General features: G+C 33.5%; 1 long non-coding RNA gene across 1 annotated transcript; it reads right to left on the bottom strand.

Annotated features, from left to right (window-relative positions):
• Positions 1 to 540: 540 nt before the first annotated feature.
• On the bottom strand, positions 541 to 3,015 carry LOC127100569 (uncharacterized). Its single transcript, XR_007794455.1, has 2 exons — positions 2,328 to 3,015; positions 541 to 828 (listed from the first exon to the last, which is right to left on the bottom strand). It is a non-coding gene; the product is annotated as an uncharacterized LOC127100569 (long non-coding RNA).
• Positions 3,016 to 9,801: the final 6,786 nt, after the last annotated feature.

The following is a 9,801-nucleotide window of genomic DNA, read 5'->3' as shown; positions in this document are numbered from 1 at the left end:
CTATTTCTATTTCACAGACTAAAATTTTAAAAATGTTTTACACTTGACTATTTGAAAAGTTCTTGAACAATATTAAGAGATACAAAATTTAATATATGATTGATTGCCACTGCTTATTGATTCTACCATTGTGAAAATGAGAAATTTAATTCAATTTTCTAACCTACTTTTCAAAAAAATCTAGATATATTTTCTTTGTCCTTCACAAAGACAACTTTAGCCTAAACACTTTATTATTTGATTGTATGATTATCCAAACATGTTTTTATATACTTGCAGTAATTCCTAATAATTTTACTTGTGATTTGTGTCATGCCCCAAAATATTTCATATTTTTTTTCATTTCATCATGCCCATAGCTTATTTCATCTACATATTTCATATGCATTGATCATCTATCATAAGACATTCATTTACAATTGTATTTTTTAAAATAAAATCGTTGATTCAAAGGTTTCTTATTATTTAAAATACAAGGTATTAAATTATGATTTACAAGTTTATGATGGGAAGTTGTTTTTCTTAAAGCACAAGACACAATTCATTCAAAAAGAGCATTTTTCATTACAAGTCATCAAACCATATTACAAAATCCAAATCATGAAAGTCTATACAAATTACATCTTTTGACCTATAATTGTTTTTGGTCAAGAATTGACTTTCTGGTCAAACAGTTGACCAAAGTCAACTATCTAATCTTACACCCCATCCTATATTTTCTTCATCCCATTTGTGTAGCCTCCAAATTCTTCATAATTTCTTGATGTTGTCCAAGACTTCTCCACATTCCATGCCATGCCAAAGTCTTGTTCCTTCCATGTACCAGCCCTGTAAAACCATCCATATACACAATCAGCTTAAGCATTGCAACTGCTATAACTTCAATTCATTTAGTATCAAAATCCATAACTTTGCTAACAAAGAAACTAACATGCATATACAATTAGCATTCAACATGTACACATATATAGCACAAGCTTAACATGCTAGCATAAGCCTCGACTAAATATCTCAAACCAACAGAACCTCCTAACATCCAATGGTTTAGCCCACTAACACAATCTACTAACATTTTTAAATTCACGAATTGTAAACTTCAAAGTCACTAACAACATGTATACATAACAGTTAGCATTTCCACAAAATCATTCATAGCTAACCAAAAAAATCCATGATAGTCCAAGTTCATGGAAATGTAATGTTTTCTATCAGTGCAACTTCATTTCACTTCAATCTAACTTCACTTAATTCTAACTAACAACATTCAACTAAAAACATGTGAAATAATGCAACAACAATAACGACCTACCTTGAACTTCTAAAAATTCTAAGCCAGTTTTCCTAACCTCATAACTCACCTTAGTAACTAATTCAATCTCACTTAACCTATAATTATTAACTTCATAACATAAACAATTTCTTTTGTGTAACTAACTTACTTGATTTAACAAACCCAACATGATTCTAACACAACAGTCACAAGCATACTAACTCATCATTAACTGTTAACACAAGACTAGTACATTCCCTAAGGGGTTCAATTAGATTTCAAAACACATTTAACATAACAGCTCATGCATCACAACCAAGTAAGCAATTGAATTAACAAAGTAAACATAACAACTACCATCAGTTGACATTCAAATTTTCATGACAATACCTAGTTCATTCCTCACTAAACTAATTTCCATTTCAATATCATCGCACTTTTAGTAACAATTCAAACTCCATGGTAACCTCAATTCATTAATCCTCAGTACAATTTGAACTACACCATAACTCATTTCCAAATTCTAATTTGCATTAACTAACTCAAACAATACTAACTCATTTCACTTAACATTTCGAACAAACTTCTTCACTCCAATTCGACCTAACTGCCACTAACTAACAATAACTTCCTAACAGAATTTTCCACTAATTAACCTTCAATAACGATCCACCCAAGCAAATAACTTTCAGTTGACTAACTGTTTGCCTCAAGCTAATTTTTAACAACAATTCACTAACACTAACTTTCATGCTAATGTATAATTAACTAACAGTTCCACAATTAATTCAAACTAGCTATCCTAATTTCGAGTTCAAACAAATTTTGAATTTAGGTGAGCAAAGTTATTCACTAACAACTCATTCACATTCCAGCATAGCTCACTTACACTAAACACTCCAACTTCAATCTACTTCAAGTAACAGTTCCAAGCAGTTAACTATCGACTTTTTTATTCACTCTAACATCAACTAATTCATGACAGTTTCTAACAACTAAAGTTTAAACCAATAACACAATCTAACTAACTTTAACAGAAGGATTTAACGCTGTTAACCTTCACAACTAACTCCTTCTTTGAATTCACTAACAGTTAACGGTTCCCAAACCTTCAACTACCAGATCCCGAAACGGTTAGAGATCACACTCTATATAAGTCCATCCATACTCGTTCAATCATCTTCAACAATCATTTTCTGCAAAAACACTCCACAAATCACAATCGTTTTTCTGAAATTTCACAGCACTCATCACCCTCACTCTCTGAACTCTCTTTGCAATTCAACACAACCTCTCCACTCTTATTCTCCTTGCTCTAATTTAGTTTCCATATTGAGGGGAATCAAATCCCTCTGGTGGCTGGCTCGGATTCCCCTCCGTCTATGTTTAATTTTCGAATTTGCAGTTAGGGTTCGTAGTGTTTTTGTCTCGATTTGAGAGGCTAGTAGGGTTTTAGGAAGATTGGGCACAAGAATAAGAGAAAGGACATAGAAAGGTTCAATTTGGTGGTGGTAATTTTTTAGGATAGCCAACTTCGCCGCCTCCGCCGCGGCGGAGTAAAACGGCGGCGAGAGCTCTCTTAAGAGAGAAACACGAACATGAGGGAACAAAGGAGTGAACGAAACTCTGATGCTTTAAATTTCTTCTGTGCAATTTCGGTTGGGATCAAAGCTCTTTGGGCGCATGGAATTACTACGCTACACGCCTCATTTCCACCTCATACCTCCCTTTCTGAACTAGGGGTGAGTTTGTTTTAGTTTTAAAAAAATAGATTTTTTCTTTGTATTTTTGAAAACGGATTTTATAAAAATGTTTTTCAAAATATTATAAATTTTTCTAAATTTATTTTTTATAAATTAAAAGATTGAATTATTCATTCTATAACATAAATATACATTATTGAAGATCAAAATCAAATTTTTTTCAAAAAGTTGTATCTTAAAAATGATTTTTATGAAAAACTATTTGAAATAGCTTCAAAATTAAGTGATTTTTTGAAAATTTGATATCCAAATTTTTTTTCGATAAAATGATGAAATACCTAAAATAATATTTTAAGAATAACTATTCAAACCAAATTTTCATTTGAAACTTTTATAAAAAAGTTTCTTTGTAAATTTTTTTTACACTAAAATATGTAACACTATAAAAAATCATTTAAAAAAAAGACAAAACAAACGGGCCCTAGGTCAACAACAAAAAATATTTGGGCCTTATTTGTCAGGCCTGACGCCGCTCTTGGATGCACACCTCCTATATTATTATTATTATTATTATTATTTTTTATCATTTGATTCTAGTTTTTGTTTTTAATTGCTTTTGCCAAGATTTGGTTACGCTTAATCCATGTCAAAATTCATGTTAAAAATGGTTAGCTTAATTAGGATTTAATTGAACTTAATTTTAGATTTTCTCTAATTTTCAATAAAACTCGATAGAACTTAGGATATTCATGTCAATTCCATTTTTAAATGCTTTTGGTCTTTCAAATAAATCAATGTGTTTATTGGGTCTTTAGCATGATCTTTACTCCTAACTAGTTGATCAAAGGCATCTTTAATCAATTTATTATGCTTGTCGATGAGCATTATTCTTGAAGTGATAAGTCACCTGGCTGAAATTCCTAAGGAAGATATCTACAACAAAAGGATTCCTTTGGAAGACTTTCCAATCTTCTCAAAGCCAAATCCTCTGGATGTTGTGGTAGGATTTCTTGAAAACTGTCATGCATGTGCTATTCTCGTAGCTTCTGAATCTACTTCTAAGAAGAAGATAAGGGTTGCTAAGAAGTACTAGAGTGAATCTCGACTCTGTAGGTTGGTGTGTGATGTTCTCTTCCTCTCCTTGCTCTAATTTAGTTGCCATAATATAGCTTTGATTGAGGGGAATCAAAGCCCTCTGGTGGCTGGCTCGGATTCCCCTCCGTCTATGTCTAATTTTCAATTTTGTTGTTAGGGTTCATAGTGTTTTTGTCTCGATTTGAGAGGCTAGTAGGGTTTTAGGAAGATTGGGCACAAGAATAAGAGAAAGGACATATAAAGGTTCAATTTGGTGGTGGTAATTTTTTAGGATAGCTAACTTCGCCGCCTCCGCCACGGCGGAGTAAAACGGCGGCGAGAGCTCTCTTAAGAGAGAAACACGAACATGAGGGAACAAAGGAGTGAACGAAACTCTGATGCTTTAAATTTCTTCTTTGCAATTTCGGTTGGGCTCAAAGCTCTTTAGGCGCATGGAATTATTATGCTACACCCCTCCTTTCCACCTCATACCTCCCTTTCTGAACTAGGTCAACAACAACAAAAATATTTGGGCCTTATCTGTCAGGCCCGACGCCACTCTTGGATGCACACCCCCTGGGACTGATGCACCTCCTGCATTATTATTTTTATTTTTTTTATCATTTGGTTCTAGTTTTTGTTTTTAATTGCTTTTGCCAAGTTTCATTTACGCTTAATCCATGTCAAAATTCATTTTAAAAATGGTTAGCTTAATTAGGATTTAATTGAACTTAATTTTAGATTTTCTCTAATTTTCAATAAAATTCATTAGAACTTAGGATATTCATGTCCATTCCATTTTTTAATGCTTTTGGTCTTTCAAATAAATCAATGTGTTTATTAGGTCTTTAGCATGATCTTGACCCCTAATTAGTTGATCAAAAGAATATTTGATCAATTAATTATGCTTGTCAATAGGCATTATTCCTGAAGTGATAAGTCGTCCTACTGAAATTCCCAAGGAAGACATCTACAGCAAAAGCGTCCCTTTGGAAGACTTTCCAATCTTCTTAAAGCCAGATCCTCTGGATGTTGTGGTAGGATTTCTTGAAAACTGTCATGCATGTGCTATTCTCGTAGCTTCTGAATCTACTTCTAAGAAGAAGAGGAAGGTTGCTAAGAAGTACTTTGAGAGGATGGCTAAGCGTTACTTTGAGAGGATGGCTAAGACGTTTAACGTTGCCAGGGAGAATCTGTATACTTCTGCTGAAGAACCTAGAGCTATTGGAGCTACTTCTGCTGGAACTACTTCTGGTAAGTTTATTCCCTCTAAAGCTCGCTTACTTATTATTGATAGTAGTTCATCCATCCCATCAATCACCCCCACTTCACCTACCCTTATCCCACATATTTCTGCACAAGTTCACTTCCTCCCACTTACTGCTCCCTAAACTACAAATCTAAATGTTACCTTTCCACCACCAATAACATCACACTCTAAAATCTTAACTTCCATTCTCGTACCAACACCCCAACCATTATTTCCACCTTCTCTCTTATCCCAACTCACTCAACCAGAAAAACCTCCCTCATAAACTCTTTCTGAAATCCATCAACCATCATTCCCCACTCACTCTGACGTTCTTATTGCAGAATTAGGCATTGATTTTGATACTGAGTCAAATGTTAAGCTCATTACCCTTTTAGATATAACCCATCAACCCTACTCTGACCAAACACCCTTTCAAACCAACATCCACCCTACACCTTTGAATGGATTATTTTCACATTTTAAAGGTGAGGTTGTTTCCAGACTAAATACTTTAACCGATGTTTGCACTTCTAACGTAAACTTCTCCGAAGTGTATGCTCTGACCAATAACTTCAGAAGTTGGATAGACGTCAGCTCTGAAGAGTTGGAGGTTATATGCCTGAAGGAAGCCAAAAGGAACTTCCATACCAGACTCTATGGTATAATTGAACCTCTGCTTTAGAAGGTACCTCCAATGCTTCTTCTTCCTGCTCCATAAGGGATTCCCCCCTCCCCCCTACCAGATCAGACTACTTTGGTTTCTTTTGAGACGCCTATTGAAGCTAGAAGTGTCACTGGGATCAACAAGACTATGACTTACGAGAAAATCATTATGAAGACTTTGGAACACCTGAAGGCTGAGAATTTTGAGGTCAAAGAAAGGCTGAGCAACACGGAAGAGATGTTCAAGGGTCAGGATGAGAAGACAACAAGAATTGAACGAATGATTGGAGCTACCTTATCAAGACTGCCACCCCCCTCCTTAAACCATTGTTTTACAAAAATGTGTTTTCTTTGTTTTAAGCCTTTTCATTTATGTACATGTTGTCTCTTTTTATCAATGAAGTGAAATTTTGTTTGGTTTATTTTGTCTTTACTTCTTTTTTAATGATGACAAAGGGGGAGAAGAATGATTGATTTTGATATACCTAATTTCAATTATGAAACACAAACAAGTCTTTAATATTAATTCTGACATTGGTAACTTTTTTGGGAACTTTTAATAAGTTCATCAAGTGAACAAAGTGTTTAAGGTTTTAAAGCATTAACCAAGCTGAATTGAGTTCAAGAGAACAAGGTATGTGTTCTAAATAGTTAACTAGGAAATTTGCAGTTAACCAACCATATATATGTTATGAACTATGTTCAAGTGAACCAAGTGTGTATTGAATCAGGCGTATATAAGTTCTGAGATGATGTTCTGAACCAGACATATGCAAATTCCAATATCAACCAGATATGCATATAAGCAGGCATATGAAAGCTCTGATAAATCATGCTCTGTGACGAAGCTGATGACCAGACTTTCTGACACTCAAGCAAAGCTGCTTCTGAACTGAAATACTTTTGTACCCAAGTTATTGCAATCCGGGAAGTTACTACATTCATAGTAACCGCGCTTTTGCCTTATGGGAAGTTATTTCTTTCATGATGATTGAGATTTTTATATGTTATAAGATTATTTTAAGTCTTAAATTCAGGGGGATCTTGCAAACCTAACTCTGATGTTCTAAGCTAAAAAATAATTTATAATATTATAAAATTTAGGGGGAGCTTACAAACGTCACTTTGATATTTTTATGTGATTAAACCAAGTAAAACTTGTTCACCAAAATACATGGTTCTTCTTATTTTTTCTTTTCACTTAGTTTTTTAATTGTTTTATCTATCTGGCTCTTCTTCTTTGGTTGAATGTAATATTTTTCTTCAATATATTTCTATTTCCTTATTTTTTTTGTTGATGACAAAAGGGGGAGCATATATAGAAGTATTTAAGCACCTGAATATGACAATTATTATCTTGTTTAAATTATGAAGATCTTGTAACTGTGCTTTAATGTTTAAATTTAATTAACCTGCATAGAACTTAGGGGGATATTACAAAGCTCGCCCTTTGTACTATTAGACTCAGGGGAGCTTACAAACCTCAGACCCTTATGTCAACTAGTTAGTTAAATTATCAACCATTGTTCTTAAATACACGTGTTTGTCATCATAAAAAAGGGGGAGATTGTTGGAACAAAATTGGTTTATCACATATCCCTTAGGTTTTGTTGATAACAAAGTATTTAAAGAACAATTGGATATACTAATATTTTTTCAAGTGTGCATGACCATAGACTAGAATTGCATGAACCATTCAAGTATTTGTTCTGACTATAAACATCTAAAGAGAAGCATAAAGTCCAGAATCTGATGAATCGGAAGTTAAAGACCATACTCTGAAGAAGTCAACGTCTGAAGGTCAGAGTCTGAAGGAATTAGTATCTGAAGACCAGAATATGGTGAAGTCTGCCTCTACTGATTAGAACTTGAAGACTAGTCAAAGCGTAAGGACCAAGGTGACTCGGATAAATCATTGTCAACCTCCGAGCCTACTTTGTCACATGAAGACCTAAGAGTTTTTTCTTCATAGAGTCAGTTGGGATACAACTGATAATTCCTCTTGCAGCAAAGAAATTTCAAATAAGCTTTCAACAATATTAAGAATTTAAAGAAACATTCCAACCTCTATATTCAACCTTCTCATGAGCTCTCTTGTGTTGGATCCTCAACGAATCTTTTCTTTCTCTATTTAAGAAGTTGGAGACTTGAAGAAAAACAACCAACAAACTATTGACATTCAAATAGAAGTTACTCTATCAAAACAAAAGCACAAGTTATAACTTAGGATTTCTTACCTTTGTATATTCTAGAAATCCCTAAGTCTCAAAGAGTTCTTCTTGAGTTGTATTTTGTTTACACCTCTAATTGTATATTAAGTGTATTACCCCAATAATCTTTTATTTTTTAGGTAGATTGTTAAAAGTCTCTTACTTAATGTTTGAGCATTTGAAGTCTCTTGCTTGTATGTTGGAGCATAAAAGTCTCTTGCTTGTGTGCTTGAGCATTGGAAGTCTCTTACTTTGGTACTTGAGAATAAAAGTCTCTTACTTTGGGTTTGAGTATTAGAAGTATCTTGCTCGTATGCTTGAGAAAATTGCAATCTTGTGTGATTATAGTGAAAATCTCTTATAAGTACAAAGGGACTGGGTTACACTCAAGTTGTAAGAGGAACAAGGATAAATCTGTGTCTCTCTCTTCGTTTTTGTTTTACTTATCTGCTACCTACCTCTGATTGTTTTAGATTTTATACCTTGTGTTTAGAATTTGACAAGAGTTTTACAAAGAAAGAAAAAGTCAACGCAATTCGACCCCCTTCTTGTGTTTTTTTCACCTTCATAAAGGTGTCACCATAATAAAATAATCATTCATTATTTCCTATCATGTGATTTCTACACTCAGAATCAAGGAATCAAGCCTCTTCTTTGGCTTTTGTGCTCACATGATCTTGATCCATGAGAAACAATTCTTCATTATCATCAAAGTTAGAAAATAAATACATTCTCTTCCCAACTAGGACACTCAATTTGATATTGTCTCAGTTTGTGACATTTGAAGCACTCTACAAATCCTTTTCTTGTTTACCTATATTACGCCATCTTTTTCTTACAACACCTCTACCACCCATAATCTCTTTTAAAATTTGACATCTTTAAGGCCTAGTCATATTTTTTATCCTTATGACCATTTATTTATTGTTCATGCAAAAGTATATTGCTTTGCAATTCATAAATGAATAAGTCTATTCCATTTTTGGATTCACCTATTGAGCACACAACATAGTCAAATATTACAGTTACAGACATCAAAATCTTTTCAACAATAAAGAACATAGTCATCTTCTCCCTATGAGCAATCATCTTGTTGACAATTTAAAGTGTTCTAGAAAAGTGATAAGTGATAAAATCACCTTCATTCATGCTAAGAATATCAAGTTCTCTATAAATATCTTACAACTTAGAACATTTTATCATGCTGGGGCCTTGATACTTCTTACACATGAAGTGTCCAATGTCCTTTTGTCATGTTACACACCAAAATTGTATCTAATATAAAATGATTAATGGATTGAAAAAATCATTCTTCACCTTCAGATCTTTGAGTTTGTTGTCAGATGCCATCTTGATTTGCTCTGGATTGGCATTTGGAGGAGCCATTATGATTCCGTCTTCATGTAAGCTCCAATATTACTTTAAATGCAATAAGTTTTAGATAACATGTAATAGACCTTTTGTTATAGTTGAACTAATGGTATTTTTGTCGATTTGCATAAATTAATATTATTCATACTATTGAAACCCTAATCTCCTTCTTATTTCCTTATTTTGATATCTCTATTATTAACATGGTATATATGTCTTGTTTCGATCCTCCTTGAATTTTCGTTGCTTCTGATTTGA

This window comes from Lathyrus oleraceus, chromosome 7 (genome assembly GCF_024323335.1).
Source record: "Lathyrus oleraceus cultivar Zhongwan6 chromosome 7, CAAS_Psat_ZW6_1.0, whole genome shotgun sequence".
Lineage (NCBI taxonomy): Eukaryota > Viridiplantae > Streptophyta > Magnoliopsida > Fabales > Fabaceae > Lathyrus > Lathyrus oleraceus.
Note: the sequence above shows the minus strand (reverse complement) of the source record. Positions and strands in the feature narration are given on the sequence as shown.